The 21,013-nt window shown below is 45.3% G+C and overlaps 1 long non-coding RNA gene and 1 pseudogene across 1 annotated transcript in view; one reads left to right on the top strand and one right to left on the bottom strand.

Moving 5' to 3' along the window:
- LOC142769330 (uncharacterized) overlaps nt 1-21,013 on the bottom strand; it is a 118,813-nt gene that overhangs the window by 43,220 nt on the left and 54,580 nt on the right. The window lies entirely within an intron of this gene.
- The window catches only part of LOC142769189 (uncharacterized), a 59,715-nt pseudogene continuing 53,045 nt past the window's right edge, over nt 14,344-21,013 (top strand).

Here is a 21,013-nt window from a genome sequence, read left to right on the forward strand (position 1 = left end):
GAAACGAGATAGAAATTCTTCAGAGAAAAGAGTCGTCGAGGGTGCAGGGGCCGAAAGGAAAGAAACATCCCGAGCGAAACTCGGCGAGCGACCATGGAGGAGAAAAAATTGAGAAAAGCCGGTAGTGCGTTGAGCAGTCGTATTATAGGCGAATGTCACGAAGGGTAGAATTGCATCCCAGTTCGTGTGGTTGAGGTGAATGTACATGGCGATCCTGTCCGATAGGGTCCGATGAAACCGTTCAGTCAATCCGTTGGTCTGCGGGTGGTAGCTAGAAGTGGTCTTGTGAACAGTGTTCTAGGCACGCAAAGCTTGCTCGACAATGGAAGAGAGAAAGACTTTGCCACGATCACTCAGGAGAATGCGTGGAGCTCCATGACGCAAAAAGATGTGGCGAAGAAAGAAATCGGCGATCTAAGTGGCAGTCCCAGATGGTATAGAAGCTGTTTCCGCGTAGCGGGTAAGGTCGTCGACGGCCGTGACAATCCAGCGATTCCCACTGGATGATATAGGAAGAGGGCCATACAAGTCGATTCCAACGACTTCAAAAGACGAGGCGGGACAAGGAAGAGGTTGCATTAAGCCAGCCGGAGCAGTTGTCGGTCGTTTTCACCGTTAGAAATGGACACAGGAGACGACGTACTTAACGACGGCTGAAGAGAGGCCAGGCCAAAAACAACGACTTCGTATTTTGTCGTAAGTCTTGTGATAGCCTAGATGAGCGGCGGTTGGATCATCATGAAAGGCTTCCAGAACTTCGCGTTGCAGCGAACATGGGATGACGGGTACCCACTTGTTGCCATCGATGTGGTAAATGTAGCGGTATAAAGCACCACCGACAAGCTTAAATTGTTTAAGTTGTTGATGGAGTCTGGCGTTTGGAGGAGTAGTAGAGCCGGTCAAGTGGTCAACAATGGTGCGGCAGTATGGGTCGACACAATGTTGTGAAACAAGGACGGGTAGGGTGGCAGGTGATGAACTTAGCGCTGGGATTGGAGAGGTGCTGTCGTTTTGGAGTATCGATGGTGAGTGGCTTCCGGTGGGCAAAGGACAGTGCGATAAAGCATCAGCATCTTGATGCTTCTTCCCAGATCTGTAGGCGACATTGAAATCAAACTCCTGCAAGCGAAGCACCCAGCGACCGAGGTGACCCGATAAGTTTTTCAGCGATGAAAGCCAGCATAGCGCGTTATGGTTGGTCACGACAGTAAAATGACGGCCGTGAAGATATGGTCGGAATCTTTGCACTGCCCAAACAACGTTCCAGCAAGGCACTCCTGCTTGGTGATAGTGTAGTTCTTTTCTGGAGTGGTAAGAGCACGACTTGCGTATGCAACGACGCGTTCGCGTGAGTTTTTGTCACGCTGCAAGAGTACCGCACCTAGGCCGTGACTACTTGCGTCGGTGTGAAGGATGGTGGGTGCGGTGGAATCGAAGAGGCACAGTACCAGATCCGACGTGAAGGCTTGCTTCAATGCCGTAAAAGCGCTTTCGCAGTCTTCGGACCAAATGAAGGGGACGTTCCTTGCGAGAAGTTGATGGAGCGGAGACGCAAGTTCCGCGAAGCCACGTATGAAGCGCCGGAAGTAAGAAGATAACCCAAGAAAGCTGCGCAGGTTCTTTTGACGTAGTGGACGAGGAAAATCGAGGACGGCGGCAAGCTTCTCGGGGTCGGGCCGGATTCCTTCTTTGCTGACAAGGTGGCCGAGAACCTTGATTGTCTTGCTAGCAAAGGTACATTTCTTAGTGTTAAGCTGTAGACCGGTTTTCGCAAGGCATGTGAGGACTTCGTCAAGACGTTGTAGATGCTGCGAGAACGTGGATGAAAACAATACTATGTCATCGAGGTAGCACATACACGTTTTCCATTTCAAACCACGCAATACGCCGTCTATCATGCGTTCGAAGGGGGCGGGCGCATTACAGAGTCCAAAAGGCATCACAATAAACTCGTACAACCCATATGGCATTGAAAAGGCGGTCTTCTCTTTATCAGACTCCGACATTGGTATCTGCCAGTAGCCTGAACTAAGGTCGAGGCTAGAAAAATACTCTGCGCCCTGTATTGAATCCAGTGCATCGTCGATCCGAGAGAGGGGATAAACATCCTTGCGCGTTATTTTGTTTAGCGCACGGTAATCGACGCAGAAACGCACTGTCCCATCTTTCTTTTGAACGAGAACAACTGGGGATTACCAGGGACTCGAGGAAGGACATGTGATGTTGCGTCGTAGCATGTCTGAGACGTTTGCCTCGATGATCTTGCGTTTTGCCTGAGACACACGATATGGACGCCGATGTACAATACAAGAGCCGTCAGTCTGGATGCTGTGAGTAGCGGTGGTAGTCATGCTGAGGGTGGGCGAGTTCACGTCAAATAGAAAACGGTGTCTATTTAACAGGGCGAGCAAATCTTCAGTTTGATCAGGTGTTAAGTCAGTGCTTATGGTTGCCGACCCAGGTGTGGAAGAGGCATTGAATGGCAGTGATCGTGACTTTGGGACATCGTTGTGGTTGTTGTTCGGAAGAGTAACAATCGCAACAGGCTCACTGTCGACCGCGCAAGATACTATTGAGCCACAGGGGAGCAGTACACACTCGGGCGTTTGATTTATGGCGGTTAGGTACGTACACCCATCGAAGAAGCGAATAAGCCCCGGTGTGATCACAATGCCCCTACGTAGGGTATGACCGTTAGGGAGAATTAGTACGTCGCCATCCACAATGTCGGTGCAATTAACACTTATAATTTCTTCGATGCATGGCCGAAGTACATAATCTGACTTGGTGACAAGGCGGATGCGTCCATCTTGTTCAAGCGGAGAAGAGTCAGTGGCATTTAGATGCAGGAGGCGCTGATGACATGATATGAAAGCGGACGCAGAAGACAAGAAATCCTACCCAAGAATGAGAGCGTGGGTGCACTCACGAAATACCGCGAAAACAATGTGATGACGAATGCCTTCTATGCAGACACGAACGGTACACTGTGCAAGTGGACGAATGAGAGCGTTGGTTGCCGCACGTAGAGGTGGGCCGCCATAAGGCGTGGTGACTTTTCGAAGGCGGGAACAAAAATCAGCATGAATAATCGAAATGGCAGCGCCAGTGTCTACAAGAGCCTCAACGAGTACACCTTCTGCAAACACTGCTATCAAATTCGATTGCTGCTCTGGAGGAATTATTAGCTGTCCGGTGGATGCAGTTTCCCATCCTAAAACTGCATTGGGGAGTTTTCCGCGTGCGCGTTCGTGGAATGGGAGGCGGGCCGCAGAGGCGACACGGAACGGTGACCTGGCGAAGGCGACCTGCGGCGAGACGTAGGGGAATTCCCAGGCATGTCAGTATGGTAGGTAGGAGACGGTGAACGGGGATAGGACGATCAGGAGGGTGGTCGTAGGTAGTTCATGGTCGGACAGAAGCTTCGATGTTCTTCAGAAGCGTAGCCGCGTTGCTCGTCTTGTTAGCGCCTTCGACAAAACTGAGCGATATGTCCTCGATAGCCGCAGTAGTAACAGATTGGTCGAGGTGGGAGCTGAGGTGCGTAGTAAGGTGGTGCACGCACTGGCGGTGATAACGAGGCCACAGACGTATGGTCTGCTGTTGTAGGCACATAAACGGTGGGTGTGGCAGAGAGCGCGGCAACTTCGGCGTACGTGCGCACGCAGGGACCGTTGGAACACGTCGGACGCGATGCGGAGGCGATCTCTTGTTTAATCAGGTCTCGCAGGCTATCTTTTTCAGAAGGGAAAGTAACTTCGGCAGCACAAGAAGAGCAGCGCCCGTGAAGCTTTCACGAACGATGTCGCGAATAAGCGCACGCAAGTCGAGGGGTGCAGGCAAACGAATGTCGGTGGCATCGTAGCAAAGGTGAAGACACTGAAGCTCGTCAAGTCGCCGACAGATGGTTATCACGTCCTGGGTGGTGGCACGATTTTGCGTGGCGAGGGCGTTAAAGGCGACGGTGTTAATGCCTTTAATAATGTGGCGTATTTGGTCGTTCTGAGACATGTCGGTGTTAACGCGCTTGCATAGTGCAAGGACATCCTCAATATAAGAGGTGTATGATTCACCCGGCAGCTGCGTGCGTTTAGCGAGCTTCTTCTTTGCTGCCTCAGTGCGAACTGCAGGGGCACCAAATATCTGACAAATTTGCTGCCCGAAAGTGTCCCAGTCGGGAAGATCCGGGTGGTGATTCCAGAACCAAATTTTTGCAACATCGGACAAGTAAAATGGGACGCTGCCCAACTTCTGTGGATTGTCCCACCTGTTCAAATCGCTGACGAGGTCGTAGTTCTTGATCCAGTCTTCGACATCATCGCCTCGGAGACCGGAAAACACAGGTGGATCACGCAGGCTAATGTTGTTGGGCGGAGCGGGTGGCGGTGGCTGCAGTAGGACGGCGACGTTGGATGGGCCAAGGTTTTCTTGGGCCGCCATGGCAAGGGGTTGTATGCAACGACCCGAGCGGAGCTTCAGCGAGAACGGGCAAGAAAACTTGAGGGAACGAAAAGCACCGTCCACCACTTGTGAGGAACCGGTTTATTCAGCCGGGCTCGAGCTAAATCACGCTGGTGATGATGTTTACAGATGAAGAAGATGTACAGGTGATGATGTTATCAAAGAGAATAAAGAGTCATTCGCTTGTCGTGCTCACAGTATCTATAAACGTTGCCCGCAGTGATGAAGCAGGTTAACTGTGTACAGCCTGGGGGCGCTAGGGGATGCTGCGAGCCAGAGGAGCGCGTGTGTCACACACATGTGGCACTGTCAGTTTTGCTGTTAACGCGTGAACAGTTCTTCGTTGCCGGTATTCTCACATTCAATAACTCTGCTCCTCGCAAGATTGTTCTGTACGTGAGTGAATAAATTACGATGGCGTTTGCGCTTGTCTACTGGAATGAGAAAAGATGGCTGGGAGGTGGCGGGACAAGCGGGACGGCTTTTGCTTTGTGCCAAATTGTAACAGCGGCTACCACTCGTGTAAAGAGGCGCACTCCTTATTTCAGGTGCCGTTGAAGCTGACCGCCGGGAAGAATGGTCGCAGTACATCAAGAGAGGTGATCGAGTTCTCGAGAAGAGCAGCGCTGTTTGTGAGCGAGCGACACTTCAAAGCAAAGTTTTCATACGGCGAACTTTCAAAACGACTATCGACGGTAAGGGTATTGAGATCCCCAGACACCTGCCGCTTTTATGAAAAAATTACATTCCTACAATTTTCCCTAATGCTCCCAAGTACCTTTCAAAATCGCTGCCGAAAAAAAACAGAGGGATCGCAACCTTAGCGATCAGATTCTCCTCAAACCGAAGCTAAGGCGTGAGAGCAACACGTTTTCAGAAGTTGAGTCGAACAACGTTGATCAAGGCAGTTCAGTCGATGTTCCTGAACAGGAATGCCAGTGAATGTCGAATTATGTTGACCGAGACGGTGCCGATAATAAAGTTTGTGACCAAGGATTTCAGGGGCTGTAATTTTCAAAGCTCACAATTCCGAATGAGTGGTCGAAAGTTTTCCTGCCATGTGTTGGGGACTCATTTCTTTATGCCAAGTTGGAAGCCGATGCTGTTGAACATAGCAAGGACATTGAAAAAACTCATTCGGAATGAAGAAGAAAGCTGCCGAAAGTGATGCGACCACCGAGATTCTCATAAGAGGAAAATAGAGGCGCCAGGAGGAACTCTTAGCACGAGAAGAGGCAGAGTTGTTGGTAATCAATGTGAGCAAATTGACTTTGTGTCCCAGCGTGGAAATGGAGCCTTTAGCTGGTAAGTGCCCATCGTTTAATGGGGTGTTCTTTTCGAAGAACTGCACGCTTCTAGTAAATACCTTCAGAGCTTGTGTTCACTGCAAATATCAGAGAACGCTCATACTCAACCAGCTTCCAGAAGATGATGTCAGAAGATGTTTACGAAACAAGTTCCTCGCAATATACGACGTAGCCTTCGGAGAATGAAAGCCAAGCTTAGCAGCGCGAAAATTTGCTTCAGTCGAATGAAAGCAAAAAAATTAGCGGTTGTCTGAAGAAGCAGTAGCTGAAAGAGTGAGAGACCTTCGATTGATGCTTCCTGACCGTTTAGTATGCGAAGCAATATAAAAGATATAAATCACAGAGAACCGAACACACAAACACTTGTACGCAAAAAAAAAAAACATTTTTAGGCTCTATAAGGTAATACATTGCAATCCACTTAATACTATATGAAAGTACATCACTACTATATAAAATTTAGTAAGATCAAAAAGAAAAGGGTTAAGCTGGTGTAAACAACTCCACCGAATTGTAGTCGGGTGTTTTTGTGTACGCTCGTTATAGCGAAAAAACTGCTAGTGCCTCTGCGGAAGGTCTGACTTTCACCATTAAGTGGCATTTATTGCATAAAAAGCCGAAACTACAACTCGAAACGATGCACAAATTGGCCACACAGCCCACTCATAGAGCCATCACGGCAGCAAGCGTAGCACTCATTTAGCCAGCAGTGCGCTCTAGTGGCACGCAGAGCGGTCATCGCTAGAAATAGCCTTTTTCCGGTGCCGCATGACATCAAGACAATGATAGTTCTAGGTACATACTCTCACTTATCTATCACCACTACTGTACTTAAAGTGCCTGAATGTCCTCCTCGCTTGCTAGATGTCCATTCGCCTGCCTATTCGTAGGGAGTGGAGACAACTGCGTCATCTGCTATAGCGTCCGCCATTGTCACGCCAGCTCCGATGCGGTGAGCTGTTTGCAGGTGGTACGGAGGCTTTGCTTGGACTGTGATACTGCGGGCATGCATTATTGCGTGATCAGGGTTCGAGAAATATCTTTGGAAGTTTTAGTCTAACAGCACAAGGAAAAATACGGTGCTTCACGCGATGATGTGCTGTTGCCTGACATCACTTCAAACCTCTCTGCCACCACTTGTTGGCATGATAATTTATTTACTTTAAAAAGAAAACGACGTGGTTTGACACCGGTTGATATTGCTCTGTGGGTGTAAAATGACACATTGCTCGGTCCCTAGTGTTGAGCCATGAGTAACCGGAGGTCGAACCACCATAACACTTGGAATTCCCGCTCATCGGGAAGATTTGAGCGCAGAAGCTATGTGGTTTCAATACAGTCATTATGTAGCAACAACGATAAAATAACTTGCAGATATGTCGACAGTAAAGGCAACCAACTAATACACGGCCAACGAAAACGTACGTAATTGTTATCAGTTGATTTCATTCCAATTTCACATTTTTTGCTATTTACCGTGATTTAAAAGTTACGCGTATTTCGCAAAACTCCCGAGACAAAAAATAAAAATGTACCAAAATGACAGTGTAATATATTTCAACACTCCAAATAATAATGTCTCTCTGCGGTTCCGCTTGACAAGAGAAAAACACGAGAATAGAATAAACTAAAATGCCTGAGTTGTGCCTGATAAACCAACACATGATTTCATAGTTCACTGCAGGCTCACTCCTGCACGCGACTCGATCGAAAGAAAATTACTCCACTACAGAAAAAGAGAGCCTCGCGGTAGTGTGGGCCATTATGGAATTCCGCCCATATATATATTTGTAAGGCCGCCCTTTTACTGTTGTCAGTGACCATCACTTCCTTTGTTGGCTGACGAATTTAAAAATCAGGACGGTTGGCGCGCTGGAGCCTCAAGCTCCAAGAATTCGACATGACTATTGCCTACAGTTCGGGAAAGCGACAATCAGACGCCGACTGCCTTTCTTGTGCGCAATACGAACCTTCGAAGGAAAGAGATGACGACGCCGTGTTTGTAGGAGTCCTAAACATGGCTACTGTTGCGCAGCTACGAGGCGACCCGGAACTGCAACCCGTCATTTGTTTTTTTTTTTTGGAAGGTGGCACTTCAGCTGTGCTGAAACTGTTTGCGAGAGGGCTATCATTGTTTTGCTTGTGCAACGATGTATTGTACAAGGTGAACTTTACGTCAAACGGAGGCGACTATTTACTTGTAGTCCCAACTTCTCTGAGGAATGAAGCATTACAGGCATGCCACGATTAACCAACATCCGGCCACTTGGGTTATACGCGAACATTATATAGAGTGTAGCAGAAATACTATAGGTCAAGAGTGACGGCAGCCGTTCAGAACTACGTCCGGACATGCATTGATTGCAAGCGCAGGAAAGTCCCACCTGTCAGACCAGCAGGCCTTCTTCACCCTATTGACGTACCGCGTGCTCCGTTTGCCCAAGTTGGATTGGACCTCCTGAGTCCATTTCCGACCTTCTCGGCGGGTTGCAGATGGATTATAGTAGCCACCGACTACCTCACTGGTTATGTAGAAAGCAAGGCTCTGGAGAGAAGCGCGGCTAGCGAGGCAGCCCGATTTTTCGTTGAGAATGTGGTGCTGCGGCATGGCACTTCGTCAGTGGTGATAACCGAGGAAAAAACTGCATTCACAGCCAAACTATTGAAAACGGTTCTAAGACTTAGTGGCACATCTCACCGGCGAACAATGGCGTATCATCCGCAAACCAACGGTCTGACGAAGCGCCTCAACAAGACACTTGCGGATATGCTTTGCACGTTCGTTGATGTGGAACATAAGAACTGGGATGAGATCTTGCCGTACGTCACGTTCGCAAATAACACGACACATCAAGAAACAGCACAAATGACGCCATTCCGTCTTCTTAGTGGTTGTGAAGTTACAACAATGCTGGATGCTATGCTACCACGAGGGCGAAGGTGACGAAACGGATGTCGATTACATCATTCAGATTGCTGAAGAAGCCCGACAACTTGTGCGCATACGTATTCTTCGTGAGCAGGACTACGATTCAAGGCGTTACAGCCATCATTATTGATTAGTCTCATACGAGCCGGAAGATAAAGTCTGGGTTTGGACTCCAATTCGGCGTCGTGGCCTCCCGAAAAAAACTTTTAAAACGGTACTTCGCGGGTTGTATAAAATTCCACGACGCCTCAATGACGTTAACTATAAGGTCGTTCCCGATCGCGCGCAGTGCTCAAAATGTCAAACGCATGCACCAGAAGTCGTGCACGTGGTTCGAATGAAACAATATTTGTCCGAAAGAACTTGTGCGCTGCCAGGGGATACAAACACCTGTGAATATGAAGCGTCGGGACGATGCTCACTTGGAAGGGAGGCTGATGTCACGACTAAAATCTGTTAGAATGGCCGCGGATAACGAAGTAACGAGCACGAAGAGCAACCCCTATCGAGATCTGAGGAAGACGACGTTGGGTCTTCCACTCTGGCTTGCGATCTGTAAATACGTACCTTGTTTTTTCTTTGTTGCAGTGGACTCCTTTCTTCTAGCTGTTAATTTCTGCGTTGCGACAATATGTTAAAGGCTCAGCTAGAAGTGTGGCTAAGCATTTCAATATTTGAACTGATAGGCCATCGTCATCTACTGATTTTGTATTTTTCTAATGCAAGCATTTTTTTTTTTTATGTCATCATTGGTTGCTGGAGAAAAAAAAAGTAGATTTCAAGGTTTTTCAAGTAGATTTCAAGGACACCAAGCAGCAATCAGCTTAACTCTTACAACTTGTATACATTGAAAATTTTCAAGAGATCGGAATCAAGCCACTTTTTTGTGTTTCACTTTTTCATTGATATCTAAAAACAGCAGAAGCTAGGCGAAAAAGTTTGAAAGAATGAAAAAAAACCCTCAGTATGGGGTGTCACTGGAGCCTTCGGAAATGTTACAAAGGATACAGCAGCAAAGCATCGATTGATTGATTTGTGGGGTTTAACGTCCCAAAACCACTATATGATTATGAGAGACGCCGTAGTGGAGGGCTCTGGAAATTTCGACCACCTGGGGTTCTTTAACCTGCACCTAAATCTGAGTACACGGGCCTACAACATTTCCGCCTCCATCGGAAATGCAGCCGCCACAGCCGGGATTTGATCCCGCGACATGCGGGTCAGCAGCCGAGTACCTTAGCCACTAGACCACCGTGGCGGGGCCGCAGCAAAGCATCATCATAATCATCACTTTCCTTAAAGGTTTTACTAACTTTGACAGCTGGAGCAAATTTGCGTTAGTATGTCAAAGAGCAAGTGCTATACGCTCGTACTTTGACAATTTATTACACTTATGAATAACTGACAAAATATGGCGAAGGCAAAGGAGGCCGTATACGATGGCAATTCAAGTCAAGTATTATTAGCTAATCACCAGACACTATATACATGAAGCTGCCTTGCTAACACAGCAAATCGGCAACATAAGCATCGATAGGCGCATCTGGGATAAAAGTCAATCCGCATCATGAGCTTCAAGTGCACGAAAAACAGCTCCCGATATTGACTCACTAGTCGTGTCTAGCAGTCTACGGAGTCGCTCAGCTGGAAACAGGAGTGCGGGCATGAGAGCGTAGCTGCATAGTCGAAATGGCTCCAGAGATATGCGTACGTATTAGATACGCTACTCTGGGCAATGTATCGTTGCTGTAGCAGCAATACCACCCGGTAAACCTCTCCTTACACGGTACTCAAGAGCGTCTTTCAATCAATGGTCTGAAGTCATATTAAGGGTTTCTTAAAATTACGTGTAGCGTTCAAATGGAGCAATATGCTAAGCGTCCTGTACTGTGCAATTACCGTGCAGGCTAATAGTTCAAAGTGTTCTCAATTGCAGAGTTTGAAATATTATTGAGTACCATCACTGCGTTAAACCCCACAAAACAAAGTAAAACGGCATACCCACACCATTATACTGATACGAATGAGAACCAAGCCTGATTCCGGCCTGACTTAGACCCGGGCCCGACACGAGGCCAACGCTCTTGGCCTGAGCCTGGCCCGGGCCCAATCCAACAACCCTTTACCTTGCCTGGCCCGTGCAGTCCTCTAGGACAAACGCGTAGAAATGACGCCTTGAAGGACCAAATCGTGAATTGCACAATGATGATGCATTATCACATGTTGTCAAGAGTGCTGCGGAAGGAAGTGGTGGATACAGAAGGCGTGTTTTTAAAGCCTATACAGTACGAGACCCTGGCGCTGCGCAGTGTGTGCCCGGTCGCTATTGTCGTTGACCGAAAGATAGTGGGTTCGACTCCCACTACGGGAACGTTTTTTCGCTGTCCTCTGATCATGTTATTTTTTAGACATCATTGCCACGACGGAAGTACGTCACTGAAATCTTGGTGAAATCCTACATTAAACACTTTCAGTTTAACAAATTTTTCTGGCTGTGGCGCGAATGAGAAAGTCGTTTATTACATCAGCGACAATTAGCATGCTTTTGTCTCATAAAAAAGGGATAGTTTTAATTAGATGTTGAAATTTGACGAAAATGAGTGCTGGCATCACCCGACAGCGATGCGGTCAATCTATTGTTAAGGAAGAAATCCCGGCAGGTTGACTCTTTCGCCTAAAAACAAACATGTGTAATATGAAATTGTATTTTACCCCCTAGAGGCAGTTTAAGGTCGCGCCAGATACTAGCTTTTCGTTTCTGTTCCAAAGGCATTTAAATAGGCGCCCGGTGGTGCAGCGGGAATTGTGCTTGCTTGCCTGCAAGCACTGGAGAAACGTGAGCACTGCATCTACCCCTGCTCATAGGAACAACAATAAATGTTTTCCAGCTTTAAAGGACCACTAAGGTAGTTGTTTTATTATTAAACAAACTCAATTGAGCCTGCAAGAACTGCATACAGTTTCAGTATGAAGTTCCCGACAGAAATTCCTGACATTACTTTAGGAATTTTCAGCGACACCTATAAAAGTGAAATTTTGTAATATATTTTCTCATCTATCAACAAACTTAGAGTAGTGAAATTAAGAAAACAGCAATCTTTAGTGTGTACTCACTCAATCAAAACCTATTGTTTCGCTTCACTGTCCATTTATATGTGTGACATTTCTTTACATAAACAAGTTCAACTGAAAATACTAGGAAATCCAAGTGTATGGTAATGTGCAGAAAGAAAAGCACAATAAAGAATGCCTTTAGTTCACTAGTGATATGTAAGGAATGATGCTCACTGAAACAGAGGATTCATTGGGTAAAGCTGAAAAAAAAAACATTAACAAGATAACATAACAAAAATTTAAATACATTAAATGCTTAGCAGTATAAAAGAACTTCATTCAGTAAACATCCTCATTCAATATTATTAACAATACCTGATTCCTGTAATCAAAGTATAAAAGTGTTACTATTTAAAGCATAATAAGCAATCCCTTAGCAAATAACCAATCTTCAAATCGGTTTCAGACCCCTGCAAGTCTGCTAGATTACAGAAAAAACAATACTTTATTGCCAATATTTCGTTCTACTCGGTAAGATAAGTCTCTGGTGGACTCCAAGGACAATGTGGACCGTTTTCCCCTATTATATACTGCGTATCTCCTAGTGAATTCTATAACCACCCACATTTTCTTTTTGCATGCTTTCTTGCTTACCAAGAATCTTTTTATGGTAAGGTTGGTGTTTTCAATATTGCGAGATTCTAATTTGCCGATACACAAGAAATGGTCTTTCCCTTCAGTTACCTTTTGGGTTTACATGTTCTCTTATGGACACAGAAGTTCCACTGCAACCTTTTCACAGAGGCACGAGGCGTAAAAATGCTCATCTAGAATGTAGACTCGAGTGCAGTACAAGGGCTTCATTGAGCAAATGAATCCAAAGCTGCCCACAGTTTTTGCATTATGATAAACTAAGCATTTTTTCAGTGGGTGCTCCTAACTAAAATTCATCTATAACTCATCAATCAGTTGAAAGCTGCAAAATGCTCGCTTCTGTTTTCTGATATAAGCAAGTTTTTTCGGTAAAACTTTGTCCAGATTGATCATTTGACAAAACATTAACCCTCTGTGAGACCCCACTTTTGAAATATGCAAGCTTTCGCTTAATATCTGCAAAAAAGCATTTCTGATCACTTAAAAAATGCTTGTCACTATTTTCAAGAAAACCGGTAGAGTATTTTTCAAGAAAACAGTGGTAAATATATGTACCAATGTTTTATAATGTGGCTTAAAAGTCGTACATACATGTTCCAATGTTGTCAGGTAGAATAAACAGAAAGCTTTCAAAAAGATCATTATTTATAATTTTAATGGGGCTGTTAACTTGAACATTCAATGTACTGGAGAACTTGGCATCTTCTAAAGAAGTAGCTACTAAGCATTTACGCCGAACCGACTTGAAGGCGACAGGCATACATCAATTTACGCGATTTGTAGACTACAGTGCTTAGCTGCTCCTAAAGGAACCTACAATTGATGCCACTTTTGCAAATAAACCTTCCACTGCAGTACAATTAGAAATGCTGCCCATGTCCAACTGTATCAGTGTGATGGCTACCCAATCAGGAATAACGCCATCACCAAAATCGAGTCTGAAAATGCATTGACGAAGGAAACTGAATAATGAGAGCAGAAAAATCTGTGCTGCAAGTGGTTTCATTAAATGGGTAAAATGAATCACTTAAAAGACATGTTTAAGTGATGCTTGTCTGTCGGTCTGTTCGCACCTGCTGCATCGATCTAGGCGGTCCCGTACCACGATCTACGAGGGGCAGACCTACGGCTTTAGGAGCTCCGCCCCTAAAATATTCAGATCTCGCAAGAACAGAGCAAATTTCAAAGGGGGCACTCTAATAAATTTCAATTCAGAGATTTATTTGCAGGCAATGCAGACTGACAGGTCGATGTGCATTTAGCATGAGTAAGAACATTGATATCGACATATTTAGCATTTGAACCAGTCGAAAAACTTCAACACTGCTGATCGCCTAAGCATGTGGCAGTTCTTACAAGAACCATTTCTGATGAACACATTGTCACCATGTGCTCATGGTGACAATGTGTACGTGAAGTTATTCTTATTATAGAATAACTTCACCGTTGCAAAACTCTGCCGGGCAGTTCTGTTTCCTCTACTTTGAATATTTACGGGATACGTGGGTCGTAGAAAATTTCATTAGTTGGACGAACTGAATAAAATTCAAATATATTTAGTTTTCTCTGCCAACTTTGAATCCCAGAATGCATTTTAAATGGCTGTCTTAGAACGAAAGATATGTAGTTTGCAAAATATGAATTTGGAATATTTCTCGGAAAGCTTTTTCGCAACTTTGCCAAAAACACAGTATTTGGAAAAATTTACCACACAACTGGTCAAGTGATGATACAAATACATTTGTTTCTGTATATTAGGCAGATGCAACCATAAGCAAAATTTTTTTGCTGTGTATTATGATAATTGAGAATTACAATTCAAACAATTCATCAGAAAATAAATAGAATCATCGGCTACACCAGCTCACTGGCAATCTTGCCACGTACTTTGTGTGTTTGAACAAGCTAAGTTGTCTACAAGCCGGCACGCGTGCCGACATGCAGCTGACATCGCTCTTTTCTGTGCAGATTTTTGCTGCCCTTTGGTTAACGATCCTGAATGGTGCTGTGGGCGAAGAGACGTCGTTTCTGCGCATGCCTGTGTCGTCGCCCACATCGGCGTTCGCGCGGGCCATATCAGCATGCGGTGGTGCATTTGCACTGCCGGTGATCGCGCACGGCGGTTTTTCCGAGGATGGCGACGCTGACAGCGACGGGCGACCGACCAACTACGAGCGGAATGAACCACGTGGCAAAAGACAAGGCTACATAAGCGAGCAGCACTACGCATTCATGGGATTTGGAGCCGGCTCGCTTGCCGACATGCAGCTGACATCGCTCTTGTTTGTGCAGGTTAGTCTCTACTATTCCATTCACAGTCGAACAAACATTATTGTATTGCCCACTCCTCCCACGATGACGTTTGCTGCTCCCGTGAATGATAAACATGTCTGGGCGAAGGTGTCCAAAAGGCGCTTTCGCCTTTTTTCTAATAGTGTGCTGTATTTGATCTTGCTGTTGCTTCTTGCTGGAGACGTGGAACTAAACCCCGGTCCTGATGGTATTGTCCAGGTAAACTTGTCAAGTCATGAAGATGCTGCACAAATTGATTGCCTGAAAAGTCTGCAAAATGGTCAGGTGGCGATAATGAATAAGTTAGACGCAATTGAAACTGGATTCGCAAAGCACGAAACCATGATAACCGAAATAAGTAAAAACCTGGCTATCACGCAGGAACATCTGGAGGGCGTCAGTGAATTGGTATCGAGGCAGGCAGATATAATCAAGGGGCTCCTGAAACAAGTTAATGAGTTACAGGAGAAGTCGTTCGAAAAGAGGACAGAAGTCGGAGACAAAATTTTGTCTTCTATGGGGTGGACGACACTGACCAGTTTGAAAATTCGGACCAGTCAGAAAATTAATCCAGAGAATTTGTGAAGATAACTTGGGAATACAGTTGAAGTCGGTTCAAAGAGCGCAACGGATTGGACGTTTCACTGGAAAGGCTAAGCGACCAATTATTGTAAATTTCTCCCGTTACAAAGAAAAACAAGACGTTCTACTAAACGCCAAAAGATTTAAAGGGACCGATTTCAGCGTTGCTCAGGATTATTCGCCTGAGACACATGGAATGCGCAAACGCCTGTGGGAATATGCGAAAGCTAAAAAGGAAGATATAAATAACAAAGTGAAGTTAAGTCATGATAAGCTTATTATAAACAGCAGGGTTTATAGGTGGGACAAAGAAAAGGAAGAAGTTGTTCCTGTTACAAAACCTTAACGTAGTGCCCAAATTAAGGTAACCCCTCATGTCGACCTGGTTGCTCTAGTTGTGAATTGCCGTAGCGTGAGTAACAAAGTGGATGAACTTGCGGCCTTAATAGAGTCTGTAAAGGCAGATATAGTATTCGGCACGAAATCTTGGCTAAATCCTTCCATCAGCGACAGTGAAGTTTTTTTTAAAGAACTTTATTGTCTATCCAGAAGATAGGCTGAGTCGTGGTGGCGGCGTTTTTTCGCTTGTCCGCTCTGATTTACGCTCATCTGCCCGCGCTATCAGCCATGATGCGGTGGAAGCTGTGTGGTGTTAAGTGCATTTATCTATTGTTTTTACTTACTGCTGGGGTGGTGTATCGGCCACGGAACTATGATGTGGCGCCACTACATGCTTTCGGCGAAGTTATCTCCGAGGTTTCAGGTCAGGTTATGTTAGTAGGTGGTGACTTTAATTTACCAGACCTTCACTGGAGTGATAATACCTGTGTATTCCAAAAATGTAGTCAGGTTAACATGAACATGAAGAGCATTATTGATATCCACGGACTGTTACATTATGTAACCGAGCCAACCCGTCAAAATAGTATCTTAGACTTACTGTTTTGCAACTCGCCAAACCTTGTAAACTCAACAACTGTTTTTCCAGGATTAAGTGACCACCACGCTGTAGTCACAACTATAAAAACGAAAATTCATCGCGTGAAGCACAGCGGGAATAGAAGAGTATTCTTCTTTGACCAAGGCGATTATTCTAGCATAAATGAAAAGCTGCATAGTTATCTACCAGTCTTCGGATGCCTGGCGGATGATAAAAATGTGGATGAATTGTGGCGTCTGTTCAAAAATAAGCTACTTGAACTCGTTGAGGCACATGTGCCGAGCGCGGATTCCTCCAAAATGAAAAAACGAAGAAAGCCGTGGATGACGTCTTGTCTGTAGTGGCTAATCAATAGAAGAAAGCGATTATTCGCGAAATTTAAACGAACTAAACGGACTAGCCACTATCAAAATTTATTTCAGATTATGCAAGAATGCAAAAAAGGTATAAAAAATGCCAGAGGCGTCTATTTTTAAAAATTGAACGACACGCTGAGAGCAAATGCTAAGCATTTCTGGCAATATATCAAGAGTTGCAGTTCTGAGAGTATCGGTATAAATTAAATTGTTTATAATAACAAAACTATCACAGATGGTGAAGAGAAGGCAAATTGTTTGAACAACTATTTTAAATCTATCTTTTTGCCAATACAGGACTTTGCCTATTCGGTCGACGCCAGTAGCATACCTCCAATGAACCTAATTGAGTTCAGCGTAAGTGACATTGAAAATCTATTAAAGCAGACATACGAAACGAAAGCAACTGGCCTAGATGCGATTTCTCCGTGTATTCTGAGACGGTGCGCCGAACCAATCTCTCTTTACTTGCACATAATTTATAAACAATCTTTGAAATCAGGCCTCCTACCAGTTGATTGAAAAACTGCTCATGTTGTTCCAATCCACAAGAGGGGATCGAAAAAGAATGCTGGGAATCACAGGCCGATCTCTTTATTATCAATAGTGTGCAAGGTAATGGAACACATTCTCTACTCTGGAATAATGAAACACCTCTCTGAAAACAATATATTAACTAATGTTCAACATGGGTTCCGAAAGGGGTTGTCATGCACCACACAACGAGTTGAATTTTATCATGATCTGGTATCCACCATCGATTCAGGGGGGCAAACTGACTGCATCTTCTTAGATTTCCGCAAGGCATTCGACACAGTAACACATTCACTCCTTTGCAAAAGCTTAAATTACTAAATATAGATTCTGCTGTCCTAAATTGGATTGAAAATTATTTGTGCCAGCGCCGGCAATGCGTCATCTTCAACGGCAAAAGCTCTGATTATGTTGATGTGACATCGAAGTTCCACAGGGTTCAGTTTTAGGGCCACTTTTATTTTTAGTTTACATAAATGATATTTCAGCAGGTATTTCATCACATATTAGATTGTTTGCAGACGATTGTGCTGTGTATAGACAAGTAAAGAATGACGGAGACCTTACCCAACTGCAAACTGATTTGGAACGTGTTCAAGATTGGTGCTCTACATGAAAAATGAACCTAAATATTAAAAAGTGTGTCCATGTATCTTTTACAAAGAAGCGGAAACCTATGGAAACATAGTATACTTTAAACAATGAACGTCTAAAAAGAGCAGATAGTTATAAATACTTAGGGGTAGTCTTTTCATCCGACTGTTCGTAGAATGCGCATGTGAATGATGTGGTTTGTAAAGCTGGAAAGGCACTAAACTTTATCCAACGTAATTAAAAAACTTCGGAACTGAACTTAAAAGAGACAGCCTATTTAACATGCATATGACCTATACTGGAATACACTTGTGCCGTATGGGATCCTTCGCAAGCCACATTGATTGATAAAATCGAAGAAAATTCAAAACCGGCTGGCCAGGTTCGTCTTGGGACGGTACAAGAGAGAGGAGAGCTGCACTCATGAAAAATGAGCTTGGGTGAGAACTGCTTTCCTCGCGTCGGCAAAAGCTGAGACTGAAGTTCTTTTTTCAGATATATAATGACAAAACAGGAATTAATAAAGAAAAATACTTTAAGGAACCTTATTACCGTTTGTCTAGAACTGACCATGTTTTTAAAATAAGAGAATCACACACCCGGACGAACCTGTTCACGAATTCATTTTTTGTTAGAACCGTTAAAGAGTGGAATGGATTGCCTGCCATGCAAGTGTGCTGTAAGAACGAAGAATTGTTTATGTCGTTTCTATAACCCCCTGTCTGCGAATTCATTTTTTGTTAGAACTGTGAAAGAGTGGAATGAATTGTCTGCCATGCAAGTGTGCTGTAAGAATGAAGAATTGTTTATGTCGTTTCTGTAACCCCCTGCTGTAACGCCTTTGGGCAATGCGGGGTAACCTTTCTATAAAGAATAAATAAAGAAAAGCTCATTAAAGGTATGCTACATTTTCATTAAAAATGGCACTTCTGTTTATTGCTACCATAAAAAAACTACTCGTACTTTTGGAATGTACAGACAGCTCAATGAGCGTCTTCAGTTTCATTTAGCTCACCAAACCATAAACAAAACTTAATAAAATAAAACTTAATAAAATGATATCCTTATTTTTGGCACAATCAGTCAAACATTGCATGACTTGTAAAAGCGGTTTGTTGGAAGCACATTCAAAGCACAGTGCTGGAAGCACTGCCTTGAATAAAAACTGCTACGATCAACTATGAAAAGCTCCAGGAGCTTTATTCGTGTAAACCTTCTTATACAGTAGACTCCCTTTAAGATGAACTACAAGAGACCACAATAATTTGTTCAACTTATCAAAAGTTTGTCTTATCAAAAGTGCTCCAAAAAGCCAAATGCTAACATGCCAAGTACACCCAAATATGTTGCTTCAAAACACTGAATAAAAGTATACTGTAAAGAAGAGGAAGTACTCCGGCGCAGAGGCAGCAGCATCGAGTGTGCAGCAGCGGCTCGAGCTCGGAAATTGCGGCTGGTGCACCGCCTTCCAAGCATCAACCTTTCTGCTTAATAAATCTCCTTTATAATTGATGAGCCGTGCCGGGTACCATCCCTTACATCTTCCCGCTACCATCCTGGAACTCCGTTCTCGACGGCTACCTTCTGCTATGCCGGACGCCGATCAGCAGACGCTTCCATCTCTTCCGGCCACCTGTCCAGGCAGTGTTCCTCAGCGGGAGCCTCCTATCTTCAGTGGAACAGATGACAACGACGTTGAAGAGTGGCTCTCAACTTTCGAACGGGTGAGCGCTTTAAACAGATGGACGGACGCGGACAAGTTGACACGCGTTTCGTTCTATCTCGCGGGTGTAGCCAGCCTTTGGCTTAGAAACCACCAGGCAGACGTCCGAACGTGGCCGCAATTTAAAACGTCGATTGTAGCAGTCTTCGATCGACCTGCCGCCCAAAAACTTCGTGCCGAGCAACGTTTACGCACACGCGCACAAGAAACGGGTGAAACCTTCACAAGTTACATAGAGGACGTCGTCGATTTGTGCAGACGCGTGAACGCCGAAATGATGGAAGCTGAAAAATGTAAGCACATCCTCAAAGGGATTGACGACGACGCTTTTCAAATGCTCTTGGCAAAAAGCCCGACCACGGTTAACGACGTAATTAGCCTCTGCCAAAGCTGCGATGAATTGCGGAAGCAGCGAGCTCTGACAAGACGTCCTCCAGCGCACGATTTGGCATCGCTGTCTAGTGTGATCAGTGGTCATGACCACGCGTCACTAATAGCCGAAATAAAAGCATTTGTCCGCGAAGAAGTTGCACGACAGCTTTCCTTGGTGCCTTTCACACCAGACGCTACCACAACTTTACCATCGTCTCTACGTGACGTCATTCAAGGAGAGGTCGCCGAGGCCTTACCAGCTGCTCGCGAGCCTAATCTTGTGGCTGCTCCTCTCACCTACGCCGCGGCTGCAGCCATGCCAACTCGCAAGGCGCCTGCGCCTCCGTTCCAGCCTCGCGCGAGCTATCCCCCAGCTCCAGTTTACTGGACCAGCACTAACACCGCCAACCCGTGGCGCACCCTCGATAATCGCCCGATATGTTACGCTTGTCGATACCCCGGACACGTCGCAAGGTATTGCCGCCGCCGGACGCATATCACCAATGAAAACCGCCGTGAGCCTTTCTTCCCGCTTGACTCCAACGCGCGATACGGTTCCTCCACTCCAATGCCAGCCCGCTACCAGGACGACCACCGCCCTCGGCCGGGACGTCTTCGCTCGCCCTCTCCACGCCGCCGCTCGCCTTCTCCTATGCGTCGACGGCCCGCACCTAACGAGGAGGAAAACTAGACGACGCAGTTCCTGAGGCAAGAACTGCGCAAGTTTCGGTTTGCCCAAGTCCTCATTTGTCACCTACCAATGTTATTGATGTGTTCGTCGAAAATATCCCTACTGTCGCTCTTGTAGATACCGGTGCAGCTGTTTCGGTTAGAGATGCTGGATTTTGTCGCTCAACTCGTAAAGTGACGACGCCTTTCTCCGGATTATCGCTTCGCACAGCCAGTGCTCAACCTGTTCAACCGACCGCAGTATGTACAGCCCGCGTGACAATTCAGGACGTTCTGTATACGATAGAGTTCGTGGTTCTTTCATCATGCTCCCATAATATTATTTTGGGATGGGACTTTTTGTCGCATCATAACGCCGTAATCGACTGTGCTAGGGCTGAGGTCGAATTTTGCTCACTGGATGACCAAGCGTCCGTCGACACCCAGTTTGCCGCTAAACTTGTCGTTAGCGATGACACCTACATCCCTCCATGCTCTTTTGCGTTCGTGCCAGTTTCATGCAGCGCCATATCCGACGGCACGGTC

This window comes from Rhipicephalus microplus, chromosome 8 (assembly GCF_043290135.1).
Source record: "Rhipicephalus microplus isolate Deutch F79 chromosome 8, USDA_Rmic, whole genome shotgun sequence".
NCBI lineage: Eukaryota > Metazoa > Arthropoda > Arachnida > Ixodida > Ixodidae > Rhipicephalus > Rhipicephalus microplus.